The 26,998-nt window shown below is 39.1% G+C and overlaps 1 protein-coding gene across 1 annotated transcript in view; it reads left to right on the forward strand.

Annotated features, from left to right (window-relative positions):
* Positions 1–26,998, forward strand: part of LOC306800776 (potassium voltage-gated channel subfamily KQT member 1-like) — a gene marked incomplete at its 5' end in the record, with an annotated part of 409,033 nt that overhangs the window by 191,845 nt on the left and 190,190 nt on the right. The window lies entirely within an intron of this gene.

The following is a 26,998-nucleotide window of genomic DNA, read 5'->3' on the forward strand; positions in this document are numbered from 1 at the left end:
TAAATGTTCATTAGCTACTTCTGAGCTCTCATGCCTTTAAACAAGCACATCCACGAGTGCCCAAATTTGCTTTTTACCTGCAACACTTTCCCTATGTCATGGTCAGCATACAGACTACTTTTAAAACCTAGCACATTCACCACACAGGAATTCTCTGAGGCATAATTCTGGTTTGAAAAATGGTTTCACATCTCAACAAAATATTTTCTGGGCAGAAAATATTATTCTGACTGTCCTCAATGCTGTGGTCCAAAATAATTTGTCCTGTCTTTTGAATTAGTGTTTGTTGCCAGATTGCATGAATATGTTTTTATGACCCCATTTTTATTATTCGTTGCTGGGTAACCTGCTGGTTTGGATCCGAGCAAGAATCCAAACAAATCAAAGTATTTAAACTGCTGCTAATGACCATTTTGTTAGATTATTGACCCCCCTCTGTTCTGTCTCTGCCTGCACTAATGGCCAATTTTCAAGAGATTGTTTCCTAATTAATTCTGCTATGTGATGATTAGCATTGTCAAATGTTTGATAGCTCCTTTCAAACTGTAAGAACAAAACTTTCAGGTTTTTGTTATTGCTGCCATAAGACCAGAAAGTTTCTGACTTGATGATAATTCAGTTTTTCTGTGAAGACAATGAGAATGTAACAACCTTCTGCAGATGCTGCTTAAAATAGTTACATGTACAAAAAATCCTCTGTTCTCCAGAGGATTGTAAATAGGTTTTGCCCTTCCTTTAGGGAGGAAATTAGGTGGCCACCACAGTTGTCACTCCGTTCTGCACATAGAATATATGCCAGTAGTTTAATGCAAGAACACCTCAGTTTAGCAAACGAGCCTGTCACAAAGATTTTAAAGATTCTTCTTTTTTTCCAGTACCCATTTTTCCTTCTCTAAATAGTCTCATGTTCCATCTGCTAGGAAGAATAAAAAACAGATTTTCATTTTCTCTGTGTTATATTTGTAATTCAGTGTTCAGCAGAAAGCCATCCCAGTTTAGGCACCTTATCTCCCTGTTTCTTCAGCAATAATGGGGTTTCCAGAACAAACATGGACATTCTGTTGCTCAGAGCAAAGCTCCAGGGTTTTGAGACTGATCATGCCACCAGAACTTATTTTGGGGTTAAAATTGCCTAGAGCTGAACATTATGCAACCTCTGCAGATTTTCACAGGAATTCTTTAATTTAATTGGCAGGGGAGTTTGGCCATACTGCCTTAGATGTTTTAAATTCAGAAAGAAAGTGGTCACAATTAAAAACGTTGTTGTGAAGGACTAATACCGATTTAATTAAGCTGCATTTCAGATTCCCAAAGAATCATCTGGCTTTCAGTTTTTCTTCCTTGACCTGAGCACTTTTCTTGACAGAAGCTGCTGTTTCATATATTTGCTTAAGAATAAACACTGCTGAGAAAAGTCCCACTTGCTCTGCATGTGCCTTTCACTCTGAAGCCTTAGCTTGGACGTGCTGATAGTTTTATTTCCACATTGGCCAACAGAAATAAACAGCTGCATGAAAACTGACAAATATTAAGAAAGGAAAAAGTCAGAAAGCTGTTCATCTTGTTGGTTTTTTTTGTTTTCGTTTTTTTTTTTTTTTTTTTTTTTTTTCAGGAAAGGAGCTGGAGGGAGAAAAATAATGTCTGTACCAGAAAATCTCATCCTGAGTGTTAGTGAAAAACAATTTCCTTCTCCAACTACTTTGCAAGGGAGGTTTCAGTCCCCATGTCAATGGCAGACATCCTTGGAGAAAGCACAGTCAGCACTTTAGCATAAAACCCCTGAAAAAACCATTAAGTCACAGAACATGCTGTCCCAAAAGCTTGGCAGGCTGAGGTCACCAAGGTCATGGGCCTAATAAGGGAGCGTTTTAATTGGTTTCTACTGTTTCTCCCCTGACATCCCTCCTTTCCCTCCCTCCTCCCCTCCACCAACCTTCACACCTTTGATCCTTCAACTGCCGGGATTCTGAAACTGTATGGAGAAAACTGCAATTATCCAAATATCACCATTACTGTGACACACTGCAGATAGGGCAGCACAGGGCCTCCACTACTGAGTAATCCTGTAAATTGCTTAAAATAACAATGAAGAGCACTATACAATTTTCTCATCCATTGTCAGGCTGAAATAAATAGGTCTTTCTTTAACATGCCTAATCCTGCTAAACAGTACAAAATCCTATTACTCAGTGAATTATAAATCCTGCTTCAGCACCTCATTTGTCCTGGAGTGTTTCATTGTGAAACCCAGAAATTCAATACCTCATTTTAGTCACACAATCCCTACCACAACTGCTTCTCCCCATCCCTTCCCCCATCCTCCTGTGTTGGTTGTGCTCAGTAAAGTTTGTGTTAGGGACTCTACAAACCCTGGGGAAGCAAGTAAAGACAGCAGGAGCTTGTTTAAAACTCGGCCTGCACCTTTCTGCACCTACATGCTCACTGTGCACTTTGGGAGGGCAATGCCAGATGCATTGAAGCCCAGGTTAAATTGGTGTTGTGATGAACAACTGTCGAAACACATCTCTCCAGGTGCACCTATAAGAGCAGCACATCTTTATTGTTTCCCCCTTGGTGAGACAATTGCATTTTTCACATTGAGGCCCTGCATTCATCAAGTTTCTGAGACCTTTGGAATGCACCAAACCTGCATGAAGTGGTTGAAGTCACTTAGAGTCTTGTCTTTGGTGACGGAGCAGTACAGCCTGCAGCTCATGGTGGGCACTGCCCCTCTCCAAAGCCTGCTGTGGATTTGCTGCTATTCCTGCAGCAACAGTGAAGCAGGACTGTCTCACCAGGTGTTGTGGAAATCAAGTCAGCATCAGGTTCATAGGATCACTGTGAGAAGGAAAATTTGTGGGCGGAGAAAGAGTTTTCTAAAATAAAACTGTCATGGAAACAAGCTGAGTAAGAGCAGGGTTAAGCTTGAATCATTTCCTTTGGTTTGCTAAGTGTGGGTCAGGCAGAACCTGATGACACAGGAGAACAGAGGAGGGAAGGTGAGGAGCTGTAACTCCATACCTCACCCTGCAAGGATTTGGTACAACCCAGGGCCAGGATCTCTGGCACTCACCCAGAAAGTTATCAAATATGCCTGGAGCTGCTGGGTGTGTGGTGGGAGTGACAGCATCCACTCCTGGAGCTATCTTAGCTGGCTGTGCTGGAATTCCTCCTGGGCTCTCCTGCTCTAGCTCACATCCTTGGTGCCCTGTACAGCTGGAAAAGGAAAATCTAAACCTTGGAATATCAAGGGCTGTGTTCCACAACATGTACCAGCAATATCTCCCAGCTAGTCTGAGATCTGCCTTCTCTTGCCATCTTGCCATTTCTAAATGCATCTTAATGTGGTAAACATCTAATTTAACTAGGCATTTTTAATGGAATTCATTTACAGTGCATTATCCTGTGTCTCATGCCTGTCTCTGCATTTAACTATTTTACAGCTTTATGACATAAAGGATTCCAAATCTTTTAATAAGTCTATTTTCCCTTACCTTCAGTACATTTAAAGTACCTTTTTAATCAGTTCTGTTTTTCCTTTTGAAACCCAATGCAATCTGCTCATGGACATATTTTGCTAAAATAAAATATAAAAAAAATTAAAAACCCCCACAGCCAAACCAAAACAAAAAAAAAAAACAACCAACCAAACAAGAAAAACCCCCAACAAACAGCTCCTTTTCCCATATTGTAGTTAGAACTCAAAACAAACCTGAGCCAAAAATAGAATCACAGTCTAAGCAGAGGGAAGATCACCTGTGGCTATGTGTGATTAGATATTGCAGATAACATGGGGTTTTGGTTGTACTTACATTGTTCTTGAAATCAGGTAGAATTTATTTCTTTTGGCCATACTAAACTCAAGCAAAGGTTTTTATGAAATAATTTTGTCAGTACTAACGAAAACATTTTTACTTAGAAATATATGTAAATCTTATTTTTTAAATAATTTTGCACGCATGAAACACTTTCCCTTTTTTGGCTCAGCCCAGCAAGATCCATACATGTCTACAATTACTTTCCACCCAGTGCTTTATGTTCTAAACTACAGAGCTATCCTAAAAATCCTTGAAATTTCTGAATAAGCATGTTTGTCTCTAATGATTTGTAGCTTTTATCTGAACGAGGAGATGGTGATTCCAGAAACTCACCAGATAGATCAGTCAGCAAATTCATCAGGGTAATTTCAACCTGTGGTCTTGACATAAAGTACACACATTTAATGAATCTGAAACAATTCACAGGAAGTTACTGCCTGCATGTCTCTTCCTCAATGTACACAGTTAAAGATTAAAAAAACTGTCAGCAAACAAATGTTCCTGGTGATGTGAAGAAACCAAAAGCCTGGAGCAGGTTGGGAGGGGGAAAAAGGGTGAGGAGGTGTTCAACTCAAATTTAGGGGGTGTTCAACTCACATTGTTTCAGAACCAAGGAAAGAGGATGCTACAGCTGTAAGAAATTAACACAAAATAAATACTGTATGTGTTGATACTGATCAGAGGGAGAAAAAAATCCAGACTGGGAACACTAAGCTTTTAAGATTTTAGGGCAAGGATTTACAAAAAGCACACATTAGTACAATTCAAGACAATATTACTGTAGATGCACCTTTTTGAATGAAGCTTTATGGACAAAAATTAAAAATCTCTATCTCAAACATTTAATGATTTGAATCCTCAAATTTTGAATTCTTGAATTTGCCTGTCTTGTCACACAAATAATTTTTGAGAAATTCTAGACACATGAACCCATCCCTTGAGCTCAGGGAGGTTCAGCACATCAGATTTGATGGGTTATGGCCCACATGGGCAGGGGTACAAAAAGATGGGGGAGAACAAAAATGCTGAATGTGGGAAATCAGCAGGGAATTCTACAAGGGAGCAGGGCTAAGCTGTGCAGGGCTGCACCTCCAACTGCACATAGAAACATTTATGTTTTTATTTTGCCTATCATGATCTTTGATTACTTCTGTCTAATCCTTTCCTGTGTGCTCTTTCCTTCTATTTCAATCCACTCTGTGTTTCCACAAGTTGAAGAAAAGTTTCATTTCATGTGATTTTGCTGCAGTGAACCAGGGCAAAGCCTTTGTTTTCATAACATGCTATAAACTGTATTCTTTAAATTCTTCATTGATTCTATTAAGCTTTAAAAACAGCCCTTTCCTTCTCCCTCCCCACCTTCCCCCAAAAAAGGAGGACAAATCCCCCCAGCCCCCCAGGCAGTGGTCTGGAATGATTGGCAGGCTCTGCTCGGCGGAGACCCTGGATCCTAATGGGAAGGGGGGCTGCAGGTCAGGACAGGGCTTATTTACAGAGCTGGAGGGGCCCAGGAGTGCAAAGGGATCAGGAGCTCGGGGCAGGGCAGAAAGGAGCTCCTGGCAGAGCCTTGAGGGAGCCCCAGGGCTGGAAGAGCCAAGGGTGTCACAGGTCAGGACAGGGCCCAGGAGTGCAATGACAGGGGTGAGCAGGTCACTGGCACTGCTGTGTGGGGAAGAGCTTGCCTTGCTCCCAGTGAAATACTCTTGCTCCTGCTCCTTGATGAGTGCTCTCTTTACCCCTGAAATAATTATTTTTAAAACCTGCTCCTCTACAGTCTTAAAATGGCCTTTTAGGTATGGCAGGGTGACACCACAAGTTACAGCAGTGATCCCATTTTGTGTTGTTGCATAATCACTGATTTAAAACCAAAGCAAAATGGAGTTTTCCAAGGGTCTTGGGAGTCCTGGGTTTACCAAACTCCCAGGCTACAGAGACTCCACAAAGTCTGCAGCTGAGGGGAGAAGTCTCTGGATTCCCTCGGCGCTCAGGGCAAGATCCAATAAACAGCCTGAGCTCTGGGGTATCGGGCTGTCATCTGCTAACCCTTACAATAATGCCTTGCACTAATTACAAGGTAAGCCACATGGGCTTGCATGAGGTCATTGCACTCCCCAGTAATATGTGCTAGAGCATAAAGTTTGCCTCTTCTTGGGGGTGGATTTTCTAGCAGCAATACTTTGTGAATAGCTGTCTGAGCTGCTCATAACAATAAAATGAGAAATGTGCTTTGAGGGACGATGGAATTAAAAAAATTAAGTTAGCAATTGTAAAGCTAGGTCTAGAGCTAGTTGAATCATTTTCCAGCTCTTCTTTTTTGTTTCATTTTCCTTGCTCCCCTTGCAAAAGACAGTTTGGGAAATATTCAAGTTATATGATAAACTGTTCTAGATTGTATTGATTCCATCTTTTTCCAGTAGCAAACATGACCCTTCAGTAACATTTGATCTCATGTCAATAAAGAGAAATAAAGAGGAAAAATAATTATAACTTCATAGTTATTATATAGTCACTGAAAACTAAAAATTTTACTACATATTAGGTATATTCTTATCCAGCAAGGTATTAAAAGCACGCTGTTGTATCCTGCCATACGTAAAATACTGAAATCCAAGTTTAATGACCAATAGGAATATTAAATATTTAAACCACCTGCTATAAAAATAATAACAATATTATTTGAGCAATGGAAGGATACATTTAAGATTACTATTATGTTGGAGTAAGTAATGTAAAATATTTTCTGCCCATCTATAGGTGAGTCAAATGTAGTATTCTATCTCAAGTTATTAAGTCAGTGCCCTTAGCCCAAGGAATAAATTATGTCCCAAAATGTCAATTTTTTAAAAAAATTGCAGAGAAGAGACTAGATTAATCTGATCTTCTTTCATGTACCTGGGATGTATCTGAGTTTTATTCCATACATTATCTGGCTTGCATTGTGCAGAATTTTTCCCACTCCCTTCCTCTCCTACTCTCTATCATCAACAATAAACCCTTGCACTGCAAATGTCAGACTGTGTGTGTGTAAATACTTTGCTGGAGAACACAAATTCCTCCTGGGCCCCAGCTGAAATACTTTCCTGGACACTGTCACAGGTGCCCCAGGTCCTGTAACAATATTCATTGCAACAGCAGACAGGATCTCACCAAAGTATTTCATTAAGGGGGCAACTGAAGGAAGGTAATTCTTGTAGATATTCTTTGATGCACTCCCAACAATCCTTTCCATGCAGAAATGTGAGGAGCCCCAGGAGGATGCTTTTTTTGGCATAGTTAGATGTCCAAAATGCACACTCCTTGTTCTAAGGTGGTCTTACTGCTGTTGTCTAATATTGTGACATATTTGTAGTTCACACTGCTCCTTGCTCTTTAAATTGCTCACAGTCCCCTCATGGCTTGAACCTCACGATAAACACTAGAAATTCTTGCTTCTGCTTTCCTGCACACTGCAGTGCCAGTTTCTTCATCTTCAAGAGCAAAACACCTAAATAACAACTCTTCTGGCCTTTCATGATTTTCCTAACCTTAATATTTTTCTTTACAGGACATATCTCTTTTTTTTTGCATACTCTGCTTCTCTCCATGATGTGTAACTCCTCTCTATTCCACCATGCTCCATCCTCCTCTCTTCACGTGCATCCCTCCAGGTACCTTTGTGTCTCAGAAACCCTCTGGTGATGACTCCCAGCAATAAAAATGTCAGATCCCTCTTGCTCTTTTCTGGATCTACTCCAAAGAAGCATTAACCATATGGAAAGTCGTGGAAAAGGGAGGCTTGCCCTCCTTTCTGCCAAAGGCCAGAGGACTGTAAGAGCAAAAAGAGGGGAAATCTTCGATGGAAATTAATTTAAACAATGAAGGGCATGGTTCTTATGCATTCACATTCTTGCTAGGATGCGACATAAAATACAAGGATTCTATTTTTAAATGCAGATGGGTAATAAGGGACTGGTTTAAATAAGCAAAATATGCATTTACATTCACTTGGTTTGCTACTAATGCTGGAAAATGCTAGTTTATAAATACAGCTGAAACATAAGTATGGCTGTGCATTTGAACATACAAAAAGGTGTTCTGGGTTACAGACCCATTTTCCTTCAATTTTTTGGGTCTGCCACCGTAGTTTATTGGGGAAAATAGAGCTGAGAGAGCTATTCTGTTTCTTTTCTAAGTTTTCACTAAGCCTTTCACTGCAGCTGAATCTGCAGGGTCATCCTCTAATTCCTCCATTGCCTAGGCAAGAAATGCAATTCACCACAATTTTAGCACCAGGCAATAATCATTCTATCCACTTTTAAAATAATGCTCATCTGCATAGTGAAATAAATTGCTTTGCTGAGTCACAAAGAGGTTATTTTTGTCCTGTAGTGCTTTGCTGAACTACAGACTGTTTCTGGCCTGTAGGCACAGATATCAACATATTCTGCCTGTTTGGACCAGCTCTGAGCTGGAAACAGGAGAATGCAGCCATACACATAACAGGAAATAGTACAGAGTGTAGATAACTCATGCAAAATAAAACAAAGACGTGGCAACTGTGTGTCACTGCACAGACAATTATAAACATTTTTTTTTTTCTGTGGTTCTGCTGTGAAAAGAAACAAAGTACAGGCAGTATTGCTACCTAGTTGTCAGACTGCTAGAGAACCACAACTATGACAGACTGAGATTTTAAATAAGCATTAATAAAAATAGAGTAGATATGCAGCAAAATAAGGCCACATATTGTACATGGCTTTTGGAAAAGAAAAATTGACTGTTAAAAGTCTGATATATTTTTAAAAATTTTCAAGTCTCAGTCTTTCTCTGTTGGCATACAAGAACTGACAAGGCAAATTAACCAGTTCTCCTTTATTTTCACTGAATTTTCCATTTGTAGTCTCAAGTGCAATGTAACCCAGCCAGCTGCTTCCTTCCCCTCCTTCACAGAGGGATGTTTATTTACATCTATTCACTGAATTTAAAAATTGCAACCTAAACTTTATGGTATAGATGACAGCATCATTCTGACTGATACCATTTCTGTCAGCTCACATGTTTGGCCCTAGTTCAGTAAATGTGCTCATAAGGACTGACAGTCACTAGGAAAAAGAAAGGTCTTAATTTCTACCTGGAAAAAACTGCTCTCTTCATAAGTGGCAGTTGGAGACTCTCCAACCATTACAACATATCCGTCCTTGCTTCTCTGATAGGATAAAAACCCTCAGACAGACAGGGTCTGGTTCTTTTTCATTGTGAAGGTCAGGAATCCTGTGTGTGAACAAACAGGTAGTCAATATTGACCAGTATAACTGTGAGAATACTCAGAATATTAGCAGTCTTTAACATTTGACCTAATGATGCAAAAAATCTTGTCCTAAATATCACAATGATTCTAAGATTCCATATGGACTATTTGACAGCTGTGATTTGAGGAGAAAGGAAATTTTAGCCATCTAAAAATTGTGCTTTATTCTTTGCCCATTTTTTACCCATTCCCATCCCAGTCTGAGTACATTGGCTCAAGAGATCCTCCACCATCCATTTATTTCCTGAATCTTCTGCAATGGCTCAGAGATTGTGATTGCCATTTTGCTTCCAAGGGAGTTATTTATTTTTACTCCACACCATGAACAAATAGTGTATGACTGTGTTTTGCAGAATACTTAATTCTACATCAAATGGAAGTGAGTTTCAGCATCTCCCTTGGTTAGCAGTATCTTAAATGCTAATTTATGCCTTTTGAAGGTTTTGTGTCAGGCTCAGGTCTGGGAAGAGCAACATGTGGGCTATTCTTGTAATTAATTGTTTGCTTTCTCTGGCTGCTCTGAGAATCTGTTCTTTGTCCCCTGTATCTGATAATGTCATGACTCTAAGGTTCTTTTTAGCCATAGTAGCTAATGTACCTTAATGCATTTATGTTTCAGAGACTTCAGATGGGCTCCAAGCTGGGGTCTTGTTAACAGAAACCAGAGCAGGGTGAAAGCAGCCTTCCTGATAACCACACATTGGAGTCCATCCTCTGGTTGTGACTTCTCTCTTGCTGTTTCTGCGACCTCTCCCATTCCCCTCGCAGCCCAATCATCCTTATTACAGCAACAAACATCTTGCATTCTCTAATCTATTGTTTCTAATCTCACAATTTGTTTTTGTCTAAAATGTCACTTTTATAAACAGAGTCCAGTGCCTTCTGTTCCCAAAGCACAGGCATCCACCTTGAGAGTGAGTGAGGAACCTTCTTAGGCTCTGTGAGATTTAGATTCATGATTAGGATAACCTTAACTTCCAGGTGCAAGGTGCTGGCTTAATATATGGAGCAAGGGAGTGTTAAAATGTAGTGCATGAACTGCAACACAAGAAGTCACTGTTATTTTTGCCCTTTTGAAATGCTTGGTTTAAAATCAAGCAGCAGTGGGGTCATTGCAGTTAGAATCACAGCTGACAAAAAGCACCATGTGGAAATGCTGAACATCAGAGGCCCTGGGGAGGATACAGCCCTTCCATCACCATCTCTCACCAGCAGGATTCCCACCTAAAACCATACTGAATAAAGAGTCTGTCCAGCCTCACCACCTGCCAGTGATGTGGATGCTTTAAGAAAAATAGAAGAGCTACCCAGTGATAGGTGCTCACCTCCCCAGCACCTGTGGCTTAGAATTTCTCAGATCTCAATCAAATATTCATTCCATAGGTTTAGTGAGTCAAATGCACCCAAACACACACTGTGGAGTTAGTCTGGACATGTTCAGTTAACTGTTCTGGGACGTGGATTCCGGGACGTGGAGGTGTCAGGTTTCCTGTCTGTGCACTGGTGTTCCTAGAAAAAATTACAGATTTTATATTGTGGGTCAACTGCACGTGCAGCAGTATTTCCTTCCAGGAGGCTGATACAGGTAACAAACAAAAAGAATAGAAAAAGAGAATAGAAGAGATCTCTGCTTGAGGAAAAGCACTAAAAAAAGCACTGTTCACTCTGTCCAAGCAGGACTGTCAGAAGTTCACTCTTATCAAAATTACTCTAGGAACTGTAAGTAGCTGCTCAGTCTCCAAATGACATTTCTTTACCTGCTCATCAGCCATTATCATGGCTGCACCATAAATCTGGGTATTGCCTTCAGCCAAGGCAATGGGTGCATTTGATCTCTTTGACCATTTTCTACACAATTTAACCCATGCTGAGATCTAATATTAAATAACAATTTGTAGACTCATTCATACTGACTAAAAATAACCTCATTTCTTGCATCTCTCAGTTTAAGCAGGTGAGAAGGACAGCAAAAAAGGGAATTTCACCGACCTAATTAACTAGAGACATCAAAATAAAACTAGTAGGCTATTAAAAGTTAGTTGGAGGGAAAAGTAAGGCAATGATGGGATGAAAGAGAAGGGAAGTTTGAGCAAGTGTCTTCTGTCAGTAAGAGCAGAGAACATAAAACTATAAAATACCATGGGATCATCAGAATGGCAGCTGGATGTCCTTATCACTCATACTGTAACAGCTTTTAAAAGGGTGGAAAAATCCTAACTGAATAATCATTCCTTTTTTTTTTTTTTTTTTAACAAAGCATATGACTTTCACATTCAGAGGTTTCATTATAACCTCTGGCAACTAAGTGCTAATGGGTTCAGTTTTCATGTCTGCACTTCAGAGTAAAAAAAGGGTCAGAAATGAATTGCATTTTTTTTCCTCTTCTCATTTAAAATAAATTATATTTTGACTTGTAAGGAGCCAAGTGCAGTTCACGTGCTTGGTTTCCTCTGTGCTGCACATAAAAACAGGAAAAGCCAGTCTTTTGGCTGTGCTTCTTTTTTATTGTTGGTTGTTTGACATGTTTTTCTATTACAATTCACAGCAGGGAGCGTTTATCTCCGTTATGAAAACCAGTTGGGCCATTGTTAGGGAAGAAAGCTGCACTTCCCCAGGAGGAAGTCAAGTGTCTCTGCAGTGTAGGAAGGCAATCTGCAGTGCAAGCCAACGTGTGTTGTGCTGGGGAGCTCTGTGCTTTTGGAAGGAGGTGCTCAGCCACTCTCTGAAAAATGTCAGGTCTGTTCAAGCAAAAAAAAGCAAATATTGCATCATAAGGTTTATTCTTCTACCTCATCTTTCCTTCTAAAACTGTAAGAAATGTAGTGTTCTCTTATTAATATTTTTACAGTCTCAATGTTAAAAGTTCACTTTGCCATTTTTTCCCAAACAGAAATTCCTTAAACATTCATCTAAAACATAGTCAATATGGTTTTTTTAGCTCAGAGGTGCGTTGATTCAAAATTGGGCCATGGGATTTGATTCTACCAGTCAGTCTTTTGGCCATAGCTTGCATAGCATTACACCTTTGAGAAGACCCATAAGTTAAATTCATTCCAGGTTGAATAAATGTGATTTCATCTGTCTAGATCAAATAATAAAATGAATTTCAAATATCATCCAAATCATTCATCAAAGATAGAAGGCTCAGACTGTGTGAAATTTCAAAGGGTACCTCTGTCAGGAATTAGTATCTGCTCTTTTTAGCAATATTCTGATCTGAAGTCAAACTTTGCATTTGCATGATGTTCTTGTCAAAATTTGAGTGAAGAACACAGAAAATAAGATTTTCATCTTGATTTATATTGTATGACTTGGTCATATATCTGATAGTGTTTAAAATACATAATTGAATTATTCAGCCTTCTTTTTAAGTTATATACCCAGAGTACTAGATTGTTATAGTTTGTTAATTTATTGGGTTAATCAAATTACTGTGTAATCCTATATTTATTATTATTAATATTTCTCTTGGATGAGTATTTGTTTTTATACATGGCTTACAAGCCAATAATAATAGTTTTAAGGTTAGAAAGCAAAATAAAGATAAAACATAACTGGATTCTCACCTCTTAAACTGCTAGTCCAATGCTTCATTTTGTGCACTTGCTTTTGGGCTCAGTTTGACCTTTGTAAAATATACAAAACCAAGAGACCAGATTGCAGAGTTCATGTTCAGAGTTCTGTCTTGTGGACTGAGATTTCTTTAATACACTGGCTCTTCAAGTAGTGTTTTAGTGCAAGTTTTAGTGCAAAGGCTGTGAATTGCCTGTGAAATTTCCATTGTTCCTTATGGCTTTTGTTCTTTTAATAACTCCTCAACAATTCAGCATACTAGATTGCCTCTGTGGGAAAAATATTTATTCCAAGAGATCTCACAAAGATAAAAAGCTCATTGAGTATATCTCCTCAGTTCTGGCTGAGGCAGCAGTACAAGACAAATAATTGGTTCTAGTGAAAAAAAAAAAAAAATACAAAGCAAACAAATTCCAGATAGGGGGGTATTTTTTAGTTTGTTTCCCTAAGACGCAAGAATTCTGCATAGCAAGAATTATAAACTTCCTGATTAAACTGTATTAAAAGTCCAAAGTCCATTTCAGAGTTGAACTCCTCCATGTTTCAGTAATTATGCCGGACTGTGTCCATGGGTAAATCATCTAATAGTATTAAAAGCTACAGAAATCCAGTTGATTTAAAATCAGCTGACATACACTCCATTGTGCAAAACTAAAAAATCATTTTGGTAACTCTTGACACAAGGTACAGTATAGGTTTTTTAATTTGTTGTATGCACTGTAATTGGGCAGTTTCTGCACAGTTTCTTGCTTATAAAACTTACATCAAAGTGACAAATATTTAGGACTGAAGTATTTCTACCTCTGTTTCTGGAATAGAAAAGGACCTAGAAATCTTTGGAATATTTAGATGGTGAAAGCACTTTTGTATTGATACAAATCATATTGCAAGCCTAAAATGTCAAGATTTAACTTTGTCGATCGATGGGTTTAATTAATATGAGGGTTAAGCTCTTTCCAGGAAAAGAAACTCATTCCCTGTGAAAGGGAGATCAAAGTGATTTTGATGCCTTGCTAGGTTTGCATCCATTAACAGAGGTTACTCCTAAAGAGCAAATACTTGCCTTTGAAATTAAGTAGACTGCCTCAGGTATCAGGTGTTTCCAGAAATGTTCGCCACAGAGAAATACAAAAAAAAAAAAAAAAAAAAAAAAAAAAAAAAAAAAAAAAAAAAAAAAATTCTTTATCTTTCATTTCAAGGAATATTAGTATTAGTCATATAATCCTAAAGTGTATTTTAGGAAGAAAGTAAAAATATTTCCAACAAGGCTGCTTACTCTATTTGCTTACTATCTGCTACCTCCTCCTGAAACTGCTTTTTTTCCTTGACATGAAAAAATAAATGAATGATTCATCAGGCTTCAGTGAATTCTTCTTCCTTCTTAGAAGCATTTCTTGGAAGGAGCTAAAAATTCTGCTGGAGTCTACAAAAATATTCTCATGGAGTTGAGAAAAGGGTAGTTCACGCAGGATTGGAAGGAATTTGAAAAAAAATTCAGGATAATACTGAAAGGTCATTACAGACATTTCCTTGAAACTTGGAAAGTAAAGAGGATACCCTTGAAGATAAGAATACAAAACAAGTTATTGGTGTCATTATGAGGGATAACCGGGTGAAATCTCACTAACAAACATAATCACTGTTATCTGTTTCCTGTTTCTAAAATCATGTAAACATCTTCCCATTTTGAAAATAAGTCAATGAAAGCATGCTGTATCACATGCAACAAAAATCAGCTCTAATAGATTAGCTGTAGGTTCCATTAACAGACCCAAAGCTGATCTTGACCCTTCAGTTTGTGCAGCTCTGTCCCTACATTCATTTTCATAGCTGGTTTTGCCTGCTGTAACTGTGCATTAAAATCTGCTGTCATAATAAACTCTTTAACACCAAAAAAAAAAAAAAAACAGCAAAAGCTTCTCACAAGTAAATTAAATCCCTCTTGCAATTTGCCTAATTTGGTTACATCTTGCTTGTCACTATTGTTATTTTTCTGTAATGCAATAGCATCTGTAGGTCCCCTGCAGGATCGGGGGCTGACTGTGTCAGACACTGTGTAAATAGACAGTGAGAGACAGTCCCTGTCCCTGAAGCATTCCCAGTCTAAATAGACCCAGTGGGGAGGGAAGCAGAAGGATGGAGAGCTGAAGTGGTTTTGCCTGAGGTCACACAACAGTTCATTAGTAGTTTTTGGGAAAGAAGCTGGTCTTTCTGCTGCCCTTCCAAAATCCTTTCCATAAACCTCTAATATGGTGATTGAAATTTTCTTAAATGTTTGCAGTTGTTGTAGTGTTGTCCTTACATGCATTTCCAGTGTAGTGCTGGGTGATTTTCATGCCACAAAGCTGATCCCAGTTCCTTTATGTGATATTGGAATAAAGCTTGCCAGCCTGATGAGCCTCTGAGGTCATTATTACCTCATAACTGGAGATTCTGCTCCAAAGATTCTCAAAACCTGAGCAACCTGACCTAACTTTGACATTAGCCCTGGGCTATCAAGGGATTGAACTGCACTTCCAACCTGGATGAGTGTACAATTATGATTTTAGTGGTGACTAAGTCACTTCATTCTTGTACTTTTTTATAGCTCTGGCAGAACATCATCTAATTCTGAGGGAGTTCATGTTACCCATTCTGTCAACCCAGCACCCTTTGCATGTAGGCAGGAACTTTTCTGAAGAAAAAGTTCAGAGCAACATTTTCTTTAGGGACGTTTCTGTCACTGCTAAGTATTCTGTTGTCTTCCATTGTCTCTCATTCTTTATTATCAAGGAAGTCTGAATGAAAAGGAGACCTTTTCATATGAAGAGTTAATCTTACTCTTGTAACTGTTCCTCATCTGAAGCCCTGAATTGTGTCTACAGGAGCCATTTGTGAAAGGCTCACACAGAGGATAGTGGCAGTGGGAGCAGATGGAATCCCAGGAAACAAAGATACAATTCTCATGTGAACTCATCTCCAAAAAGAATGCAAAGAAAATATATTCAATGCAAACACTCTTTTAGTGAAACCTTATGGTCACAAAGTCAAAGGCATAAAAGTCAGAAGTTTCAGCAGTAGGGTTTTGTGGTTTTGTTGCATTTTTTCATTAAGCTTTTAACTTTTTTGTCTATTTCCCATCCTGATTTGGATCTGAGTTAATGTCTGAGTTAAAAGTTTGTATTCTAAATTTCTGACACAAAGCCACTTCTATTAGGCACCATGTCTTAAGTTTGCAAACTATGAGCACAAGTATGTTAAAAAAACCAAAAAACTAAAATTCAATTTCTCTGTGAACACTGACTAGAGCTTTCTGATTTTCCAGGTGTAAAAACCATCTACAGTTATGTTACATGAATAGAAAGCTTTTGTACTGAATTTTTTATCCAATACTTTTGGGTTTTTCTATATAGTGGGACATTATCTGTTCATTTCAACTTCTTTATTTTTTCAATGAGTTTGCAATCAACTTTTTGGACAAAAGTAAGGCTTTTGAGAAACCCACAGTAGCCAGGATCACCAGGAAAGCTGCACAGACATCTAAGCCTAGTCTAACTCCCAGTTTGGTGCAAATTCCTCTTACATGCAATGGGTCATGTGCGTGTTAGTTCAGACCTTTGACACACAAGTTTTCAGTTTTCATGAAGCTAACTGCAGTGTGCTGTCACTCATGAAGAAAAGCACACCTGTGGTGGCTTCAGTTTTTCCTTCCCAGCTGAATTACTGTGAAGTTGGTGGCTGAATTACATGGCCAGTCCATCTTCAAGTGTTTCAGCCTCCCACCTTTGTTAGTTCAATCCAGGAACTTAATTTCCCCACCACCTTTCTTTAGCTGTTAGAATGGGCCGTCTGTTTGGTTTAGGATTGTTTTTAATATTTGTGCAGTGACAAAGATTTAAAATTAATACAAGAAGTGAAGCTTCCCTACTGGGGTGCTATTTTTACTGCATGGTATTTTCTTTACAGAAAAAAAAAAATCAATTCAGTCACCTGAACTTTATTTCAAAATCCAACATAAATCAGGTAAGGGAGACTGTAATGAACTTTCTCCATTCTCTGCTGAATATAGTGGAGAAAATAATATCTGAATATATTGTCATTCATTTTGAAAACTCCAGTAATCCTAATATAATGTTAATTCATAGAGGCATCAACTGAGTTTGTGAAGGTACCTAACATATGGCATTTCCTAAACTCTCTTGGTTGGTGCTGCCACCCTGACGTTATTTTTTTTAATTTTATCAATTATTTTTATTTTTGGAATGCATTTGCTGTTGTTCAATAAACAAAAATATACTTCAGCAGTAATGACACAGTGACATCCTATCCTTGATTCAAGACTTTAACTGTAAAACTGTTCTGTGGGCCAGCACAAAAGGAGATACAAAAAAATTGTATATACCAATTATTTTTCTCTTTCCTGTCTTATCAGAATCCATTGCAATAGAAAACAGAAAAATTCTATGAAGAGCTATGGTTTTTAGAGATCTGTCTCTAATAGAAGTGTGACTGCTGGTTTCTATATTCTTTTGTTTTGGGTGACACCTGAGATGACCTTAAGTTTGCTGTGTTTAGAGGTGAAACATTAACTACAAGAAAATCGTGTTAAATCTAAAAAAACAACAATAACAGAAAAACTAAAACATGCTCTTTTTCCCTAAAAACAAAAAAATAAATTTACTCTAGCCCAAGGAGTTGTTGCTTGCTGATGACATGCGAATGAGAGGAACAAAAACTATTTTCATCTGCTGGACAGCACACTAATGCTGCAAGGGGGAAAAAAAAGTATTTGGGCATATCTAAAACATTCATGGGGATTAGTAAATTGCTGAAGTAAATTCCTAAACCTCATTCTGTGCCCACAGCCCATGAATCTCCCTGTGCTCTTCCCTTGGCACCCATGATCTGAAACATTCTGTTGGCAGCTGCTCAGTGTGTGCAGCACAGGCACCCCGAGGGATGTTGGCATCCAGAGGTGTGGGATTCCTGCAGAGAAGATAGGGCAGGGCAGCTGGCATTTGCAGGTGGTCACGATGCCTTAGGATTTTAGCTTTTGTATTTTTCATATATTTGTGATCCTGCACTTCTTTAGTGTGTAACTGTAAAGCTCCATAGCCCGTCAGCTACTGTTCTCCCATTTTATTCAGACAAAACAATTCCTCTCTGGGCCTGGGGCTCAAGAATACCTTACTGCCTCAGGCCCCAGAAAGCATAAACAAAAGTGAATTGAGGAGGGAGCAAAGTGGGGTATATGGGAAAGCTCTGAGCTCCAGGGGGCTCAGGCTCACCTGTCTGTGGTCTTAGGTGAGGGTTTAGAGAAGGGGAAACAGCTTTTCATGAAGACACACAGGAAAACTCCTGACACTGCCTGTGATTTGGGGGCTGTTTGGAACCTTCCAGAAGGAAATCTGCAGCCATTAAAGGGACTTTTGTGTGAGCAGAAAGGGTGGTGCAGAACAGGGCTCTCCCTCACTGCCCAGGAGCTTCCACTGTGGGTGGTAAAAGCCATTGGGAGTCTGCAGGTGGGGCTGAGCTCCTCACTGAGGTGTTGGAACACCCCAAGGAGCTTGTGCGGAAAAAAATCTGGGACCACACATCGTTCTGAATGCAGCACTGGTTTTCTGGCTTGTGAGGAGTCAGATTTATTAACAATTTGTATACTCGGAGCTTTGTGTGCTAGGCAACACATCCTGCTCTCATTAGTGCTAAATGCAATGGGAAATATGCACATAATCCCCCATCCACTACCATTTGCCTCTAACAGTATAAGTTTGTAGAAAGCAAAATTAAAACATGTATGTAAAAAGAGAAAATTCTTGTAACTAGACTTTATTTCACCTTAGATCTCAATGTTTTCAAAGATGTTAAACTGTTTGGTATTAATCAAGTCAAGCTGGTTAATTTTGCCTTTTTGATATCTAAAATAGAACTCTGTTTTATAGCTTGAAAGATTGTTTTTTAGGAAGATAAAGTTTTGAGAACCTTTGACTGATCTGTAGTAAAATATTTTACTGCAATTTCATTTGCCTGAACAAATATTTTTAGAACATTAGCAGAAATTTATGGCATAAATTTCAAAGCCTGTCTTATAATTTCATGTACAAATATTTATATACAAGGTCCCAAGGAAGTTAAAAATGTAATGTTTTTATAGAAAATATACAATACAGCATATACTCTCCATATAGTATATATTACCTAAAATGAGGGAGGAGAGAAGTTTCTTTCAGTATCTCCCAGAAAATAGCTTTAATTTAAAATACAGCTGATAAATGTTAGCAATCTAAAATTTTATTTTGTAGTACTGATACACCAAGAAACTGAAATACAGAATTAAGAAGATGCTTTTGACAGAGATTAGAGAGCAAAACAGTGACTGCAACTTTAGGAGCTCTGTGTGTTAGAGAACAGCCTTTAGTCACTAAATCTGTACCACACATCATCCATTTAAATTTATTGCTTTTTCCAGGGAACAGTCAGAAGTTGCTACTCACAGAATATTTGGGGAGGTGTTTATAATGCAACTTAGACCCAGAGTTGAATCCTTTCTTCAAGCCCTTACCCTTTTGCTGATGTTGTTAAAGCTAAACCTGAGCTAAACTCCCTCTGACCCTCAGTGAGGAATGTGCCAGTGACCTGAGCTCAGCATAAGGAGATGAGCTCTACCTTGCAGGTAATGTAAATAATACTTATGTGAGCCAGCTCACAGCCAGCCAGTTCAAGTGCCCTCGTTCTCAAATCAGCCATGGGCTGTTTTCACTGCTAATTTGCCCTCCTCCCCTGCCAGATGCAGTTACAACACTTGGTTCTCAAACCTGCCAGGCTTCACCTATTTTTTCACAAGCTGTCAAAGGCCTATTGTAGCACATGAGCTGAAGGAGCAAGTCAGGCTGAGGCTGGGCCAACACAGAGCTCCCCATGGCTTATGGGCAGGTTCTGCTCCAGCTGCACATCCCTCCCCTCCCTGCTCTGTCCAGCACCCTTGAGACTCAGCTCTAAGCCTGTTCACAGAGCTGCATCAGTCTCACTTCAGTGCCCAGGAAAATCATGGACAAGATGATTCTGGGAGGGGCTGAAAAACACCTGAAGCACAGCACAGGGTCACAGCCATCACAGCTTCATGAAAGGAAAGTTCTGCTTGTCAAAGCTGATTTCCTTCTATGACAGGATAACCAATCTGGCCGATCCAGTAAATCCAGGAGATGAATCTTTTTGGACTCCAACAAAGGTTTTGATGCTGTTTCTCACAGGATTCTTCTGGACAAACTGTCCAGCCCACAGCTGGCTAACCGTATTACATGATGGGTAAGCAACAGGCTCACAGGTCAGGCACAAAGGGGGACAGGGACTGGGGTGACACCAGGCTGGCACTGGTCACTAGTGGGCTTCTGCAGGGCTTCATCCTCAGTGTTGTGCTCTTCGACTTTCTCATTAATCACCTGGATGTAGCATCCTAAGGAATACTTAGTCAGCTTTCTGCTGATACTACACTAGGAGGAGTTGTCGACTCCCTTGATGGCAGGCGGGCCCTGCAGAGATCTCTGCAAATGTCGGGGTGTGAAGGGACAGTGCTGGATGCTGCATCTGGGATGGGGCAGCCCTGGATGCAGGAACAGACTGGCAATGAGAGGCTGGAAAGCAGTGCCAGGGAAAGGGACCTGGGGGTCCTGGTCAGTGGCCAGTTGGACATGAGGCTGCAGTGTCCTGGAGCCAGGAGGGGCATCCCTGTCCTGGGGACACCAGGCCCTGCATGGCTGGCCAGGCCAGGGAGGGATTGTCCTGCTCTGGGCTGGGGCAGCCTCACCTGGAATACTGTGTGAAGTTTTGGGTGCCACAATCTAAGAAAGACATTAAACTATTAGAGGGTGTCCAAAGGTGGGCGCAAGGATGGTGAAGGGCCTTGAGGAGAAGCGTGTGAGGAGCAGCTGAGGACACTTGGTGTGTTCAGCTGGAGGAGACTGAGGGCAGACATCGCAGTCACAGCTTCTCCTGAGGGAACAGCAGGGGCAGGCACTGAGCTCTGCTCTCTGGGACCAGGGACACGACTGGCAATGGCTGGAGTACTGTCAGCAGTATAATGCCTCTTTTCAGAGTGATTCTTACTGTGTGACCATTGTGGGAAGAGTCTGAGCAGTTTTAATTCTAATGCTGATATTTCTTTAATCTAACAGACTGTTGGATTTTTATGCAGTAAAAGTGAAGTTAGTGCTCTTGCTAGGAATTTAAAAGCAGTGAGAATTTGAAAGAAGCTAACCAAGGACTGTCCAGGAGAAATATTCATAGTTACCATGAGATATTCATGTTCATATGAAATCTACAGGCTTGGAGGTGGAGAGAACCTAATTCTGATTTTTCACAGGAGTGCTTAAGGTAAACACCAGGTTACTCTTGAGGATTTAATGATTTCAGATTGTGATTACTACTGAGTTTCTTTTAAATCAGAACTGAACAGAGTAATCTGAATATACCTCTTACTAATAAGTTCAGGACTGTGATGTTAGGCAAAAAAATAACTCTAAATACTTTGAGGACCATTAACTTTAATGTTTGCCTGATGATGAAAGAATAGTCCAGGTTCCGTCTTTAGAGGGTATTTCTTTAGCAGTGCAATGACTTTCATTTGGAAACATTAAAAGGTTCAAAATTAAGAAGTCCTGTTATAATGCCCACTTAATTCTTGAATAGAAAACATCTCACTTTGCATCCCATTTCAGATTTTCAATGACAAGTGTTATGGGATAGAGCAAAGCCTGCATTAAATGAGCAGTTGCTTATTTTTTAAACATATTTGTGCTTCTGCTGAAGTCTGTAGAAGTAGTTGATGGCTTGTTTATTTTTGCTCCATATAAGATATAAATGTAATAGTTTTGCTTCACAAACCCAGAATTATCCCAAGTAATGTTCACAAGAATAATCAGTCTGATTCTGTTTCTGAATTCAACACCTTTTCTCAGTCATGTTTGTTTTTTTCCATACTATGTAGAAACTTGACTTCTCACGGATATATCTGATTTGCCTTTCTCTCATTCAAAAATCCCAATTTGAACATATTCTTCTTTTTAAGGGTTAATTTCACCTCTGCTAATATTATATGACTCTATCAGTTATTAATGCAGTCAACTCATAAACACAGTTTAGGGGGTACTGGCCTTGGAAGAACTTTCCAGGAGACCAATATATCAAATCAGTTTTGAAGTCCCTTGACCTCAGGATAGAATTACAGGTTTATAATTTACTCAACACTTACATGACCCAGAGAACAAAGGATTGCCAAGTCAGTCAAAACTAAATTACTCCTGACCTTAAATTAGTAATTTTCATGCTATTAAGACTATGGAGAGATTATTTTGAACTTATAAATCAGGTTTGTATTTTTCCATATTTATGCTCACATTCTAGAACTTTGCATATACTTTAGCCCATTTAATTATTTTCTGAAATTTACCAAAGATCTTAACTCACAGAAGTGAATTAAATGTGAGGTTTTATACATATATGTGCCCTGTCTCCAAAACACCCAATTTTCTTGTGAACAATATGAAAATATGCAATAAATCATGGAGAAATAGTGAGGATAAATAACTGAAGAACACTTCCTGAGCACCACTTTTAATTGCATAATCAGGCTGCCATGTTGCAAGTGTTAATTTTGAATATGGTTTGATATCTGTCCACAGCCTCTGCTCCGGGAAATAACTCATGTACAGAATTACTTGGATGTGGCTTTGCAGAATCAAGCCCTTCATTAATTCTGAGCAGATCTTGGCCTATGCAGGTATTTTTCCTCAGTCATTTAAAAAGTTAACTAGTTCCCCATTCCCTAGGTACTTCCATTAAAGAGCTATTTTGGAAGGTGTAGGAGAGGTGTATAAACACTTTCAGGGTTTAACTTTACAGCTGCCAGGAATGAAAACTGCAGTTTCAAAACCTTACCTGAGGAATCTGAAAAACAACACACAGGGATGATGTATTTTTTAAAACTTTCTGTGCATTTTTGAGAGTCTCTATATTTTGTAAGTGTCCATTGTTAATTTTCTTGATTATACTTGTGACACTTTATAATTCAGGGAAATTATGAACTCAGCTGGTTCACTAGTTCATCAAACACAGGTGATTATTCTACAGAGAACATATTTAAAGATGGGTTTGGATAGCATAAAATGGCTTTATTTCCCCTGTACTTCTCCTACTACAGCATGAAAATTTGAGAAAGATTGAAGTGATGACAATAGGAATTCTAAGATTGGGAGAAGGGCTTAAAACTTGAGATTATGAGCCTTCGTGGTTAGAAGACTGGTGATAGGAGAGATTAATTATTTTGTTAAATGTGAAGTAGAACATGCTCAGAAATGTTCCTGTCTGATTGCTGCTTTGTCAGCCTCTGCTTGATGTCATGTGAAGTCAGGTACCTTTGATTCATGGAGTGTTGGGTAAACGTCTGTTGATTTCTATCTGTTCTGGTTTGCACTTCTGCCCTGAGGTTTGCTTTGAGTTTCAGGTTTGGGCAAACTGAAATTGTCAAAGAAAATTCACTTTAAATTGCAGCCTTTCAAGTGGTTTTGTTTCGAATCCATGCCAAACCTGAGATTTTGCATAGTTTCTTTTTGCATAATAGGCAAGCAAAAAGATAAATTGTGTCAAGCTCCTTTGGAATGGGGTTGAAGTTTATAGGTTTGTGAACTTTCAGAGAACTACACCTGTAATTCATTATCAAGCCACCTCAATGTTGTGAGGACTTGTTGGAGAGCAGCAGAATGCTGGGAAACTTCTGTGTGAGAGAAATAAATTAGAGGAGAAGCACATTTTTATTTCAGCTCCAAATGGACAGATGGTCATGACCTATTTTTGGCCTGAAATTTTGGGCTTGAGAATGTGAATACTTGAGCTGCTGCCTCATCTCTTCATTAAGTTCCTTCAGATCCAGAATAAAGCCAGTTGCTCAAGGAGAAGATAAAACTGATTTGAGGCAATTTCTGTATGTCTGTTCCTTGGATTAAAAAAAAATAAATTCCATTTCAGTTGGAGTCTTAACAGGATCATTCCCAGTTTTTATTTCATTCTTACACAGGGCTTCCAAGAAGAGTTCTCAGATTGTTGTCAGAGAACAATCAGTAGACGTGTCAAATGAAATAAAGATCCCCTTGTTTTGGGGGTTTTCTTTGTTTGAACATATTTCTGTATCTAGATCTTAAAAACAGTCTTCAGCAGTGCTAACATAATTAATTGTTTATATCAAGTGTTCTAATTACAGCAATTCAGTTGGTTAGCCACCTAAATTAGTGCATAATTATTTGGAAACACTTTTGATTGAAAGCACTGGTATCCTCAAAGCCCAATTCCCAAACAAAACACACACAAAAAAATCAAAACCCAAAAGGTTGAGACTTTGAAGCACTAATAGTCATTATCCTGTTAATTAGATCACCTCATGCACTCAATAGTAAAAGGCTATCTTTTGCTTCCATCAGATACACATTTGCTCAGTGAACAAAGAGCTGATGGTCTTTCAAAAAAGGGGGAAAAAACATTTTAAAATGGAGTTTTTTCATGACAAAACTTTGTCTGCCAGTGGAAGTTTTATTAATTTAATTTTGTGACAGAAGGAGTGAAAACAAAACTCACTCAATGCAGGCAGAATTCAGGACCCTGTTATTAGTGGAAAATTGTCAAAGTCTATTCCAATATCTGAACTCAGTCTCCCCAGGATGATTTGCTGTTTCATGGGATTCAGAGCATGGCTATGCCATTCTTCAGTAGTATCAGTTTACATCTTATTTGAGACATGTGATCTTCATTCTGCACCAGATGATGCAGTGTAGGATATGTCTGCAGGGAAGGGTCCCAGTTGCAGGGAGGAGAAAGGGCATAAACCAGATAAAATGTATTCATTTCATAAGAGGATAAAATATTTCTTTTTTGGAATCAAAGGTCCTTTTATAAAGAGGGAGGGAAATTGAAGCATATTTTCATTTCAGGTTCAAATGGTTTCAGAAACTTCTGGTTTGTAATGACTTTTAAAGTATTTTTCCTTTGTGTTAGAATGGAAACAAAGACAGGAAAATCAGAATTCCCCAGAGCGTGAAGGCACAGATTTCCTCACTTACATTGAAAACAGAATTTTTCCTGTTCTTTAATAGTAAGTCACAAGCAATTGGTATATGAACACTTTCCTTCTGTTCATCCACTGGCTGAGCTAAAGGTCTGCCAGAAAAATAAAAATGTCAAGAGATAGGATCTTTTCCTGAAAATAAAGAAAAAATGCACAACCTTTGAACAAAAAGTAGTTTCTCAATGAGCAAGTGAAATCTCTTGAAATAAGCAGCTCAGCAAAATTCTGGTTTCAGTGATTGTTTTCACAAGTGATGCTTGCAACTCTTAGCAAGTTATTTATTTCTATTGTAAACTATTGATAAGCACTGCATATTTTCAGTATTAGGCAAGTGAGACATGTGGGGATTTTATGCATGTTTTTGCATGAAATACAGGGTGGAAAAATAATACGTGTCTGTGGTCACGTAAACTTCCCTGTGAGGGTCTGAGTATGATCACTGTTGTCTGCAAAACAGTTCATGCACACTTTTTTTTTTTTTTTTCTCTTTAAAGATACATGATTTTTGTCTGGTTTTGAAATGGAAGTTCCTCCAATGGCAAAGCAATACCCTTTCTTGCACATAGGTTTGTAGAAATTGGTGTTGGAGTTCAAAATGGGTTGTGATGGAAGTTTGCATGGACCTTGTGAGGATTTGAGAAGACTTTTAAAAGGCAAATTTGCAGGTGATGAAATAGTAGATCCATTTGAGAACCAGTTTTCAAGAGTCTTTTCTGCTGGTAGAAAGTGGTTGTTGTGTCCCAAGGCTTGATACCAAGCACTAGTGGAGGACAAAGTCATTTTCTTGGAAGATGGCAAGTTTCAGCCATTCACATGCCATAACCAGGTACTCACAAATACAATTACCCAAGTAACCTGTCTCCCAGCCTGTGTACCAGCTCTGTATCCAGGTGAGATGCTCATGATTTCTTGCATTGTGTGGAGGGCCATGTAATGGTCTATGAGTCTTTGTGCTGGGATCTCCACAGGGTCTCAGGTGCCACCAAACCTTTTTTGTCTTTGGGAGCTGCCAGTGACCAGGATCTTTTATTTCTTCTGTGCTCTGCTGCCCTGGGAATGATTAGAATTAATTTCCTGTATTTCCTCTGTCTTCTTACCAAAATGTCTTAAGACTCCAGCCGTGTTCTGTATTGTCTTACCATCACCTCTTAGTGGCCTTTTTCAGTCCTTGACTGAACCTGTTCCTTTGTGTTCCTGCATTGGGTATTTTCAAAAGCTGTTCATAATTGTGCTGTGATGTTCATGGTCTAGCACCTGCCACCCTCATAGGGCTTTTTGTGCTGGTGTTCCATTTCTAACACTTCCACACACAACCTTCCCATTCATTCTCAATTCTAGCCAGTCTAAGTATTTCCATTATGAATCTCTGTAATTACTGGTAGCATGATTTAAACCACAGGCAGAAAAATAATGAAAAAAAAAAAAAACAAAAAAACCCCAAAAAGTAGGATTTCAGTCTCCCCTTGCAATTCCACAGAGAGCAGTACTGTACTCTCGCTTCCCTACACCAGAGCCTGGTCTCCCTGCCAGGCTATGGACAGTGTATCTGGCACCCCTGAAGGTCCTGGAATAAAGACAGGTCTGGAAAAGGCTAAAAATTGCTCTGCTACTCCAGTTGGAGAGAGGAGCCTAGAAGCTGAATACTGAAAAATTTAAATAAAAAATGAGGCACTTTTTTAACAGTATATAAAGGTCTTTCTATCAAGGCCAGATGCCTTTCTGGAAAGTTACTTTAGTCCTACACAAGGTTTTTGGCTCAGGGCAAGGGCAGCTGTGTGAAATGCAATCCCTACACTGTTGAGCAGGTCACATTTATGATCTAATGGTCCTGTTTGGCTTCAGATGGGTGTCTTGCATTGCCGGGTATCTGGTGATCAGGGAACTAATTCCTACATGGATTGCTCAGGTGCTCAGGAGAGGAGGGGCAGGGAAGGTGGACAGGGAACAATGCTTTGGAAAAACAGCCTCTGCTCAGGGCTCAGTGACTTGGCAGTTTATCCCAAGCCTGCAGACCAGTATCCCTTGTTTCTTTTCACCATTAAGGGATAAACATACTGTCACTAATACCTTTTTTTTTCTTTTTTTTTTTTTTTTTTTTTTTTTCCTGCTGATTCATTCTATAAATAAAATACAACTTCATTTGGGACTGCTTATTGCCTTAAAATCCCCATGACACCTCCATGACTTAGACAGGTTTTACACCTATTTTATAGACATATAAACTAGAGCACA

Source organism: Erithacus rubecula (genome assembly GCF_903797595.1).
Source record: "Erithacus rubecula genome assembly, chromosome: 4".
In the NCBI taxonomy this organism is placed as follows: domain Eukaryota; kingdom Metazoa; phylum Chordata; class Aves; order Passeriformes; family Muscicapidae; genus Erithacus; species Erithacus rubecula.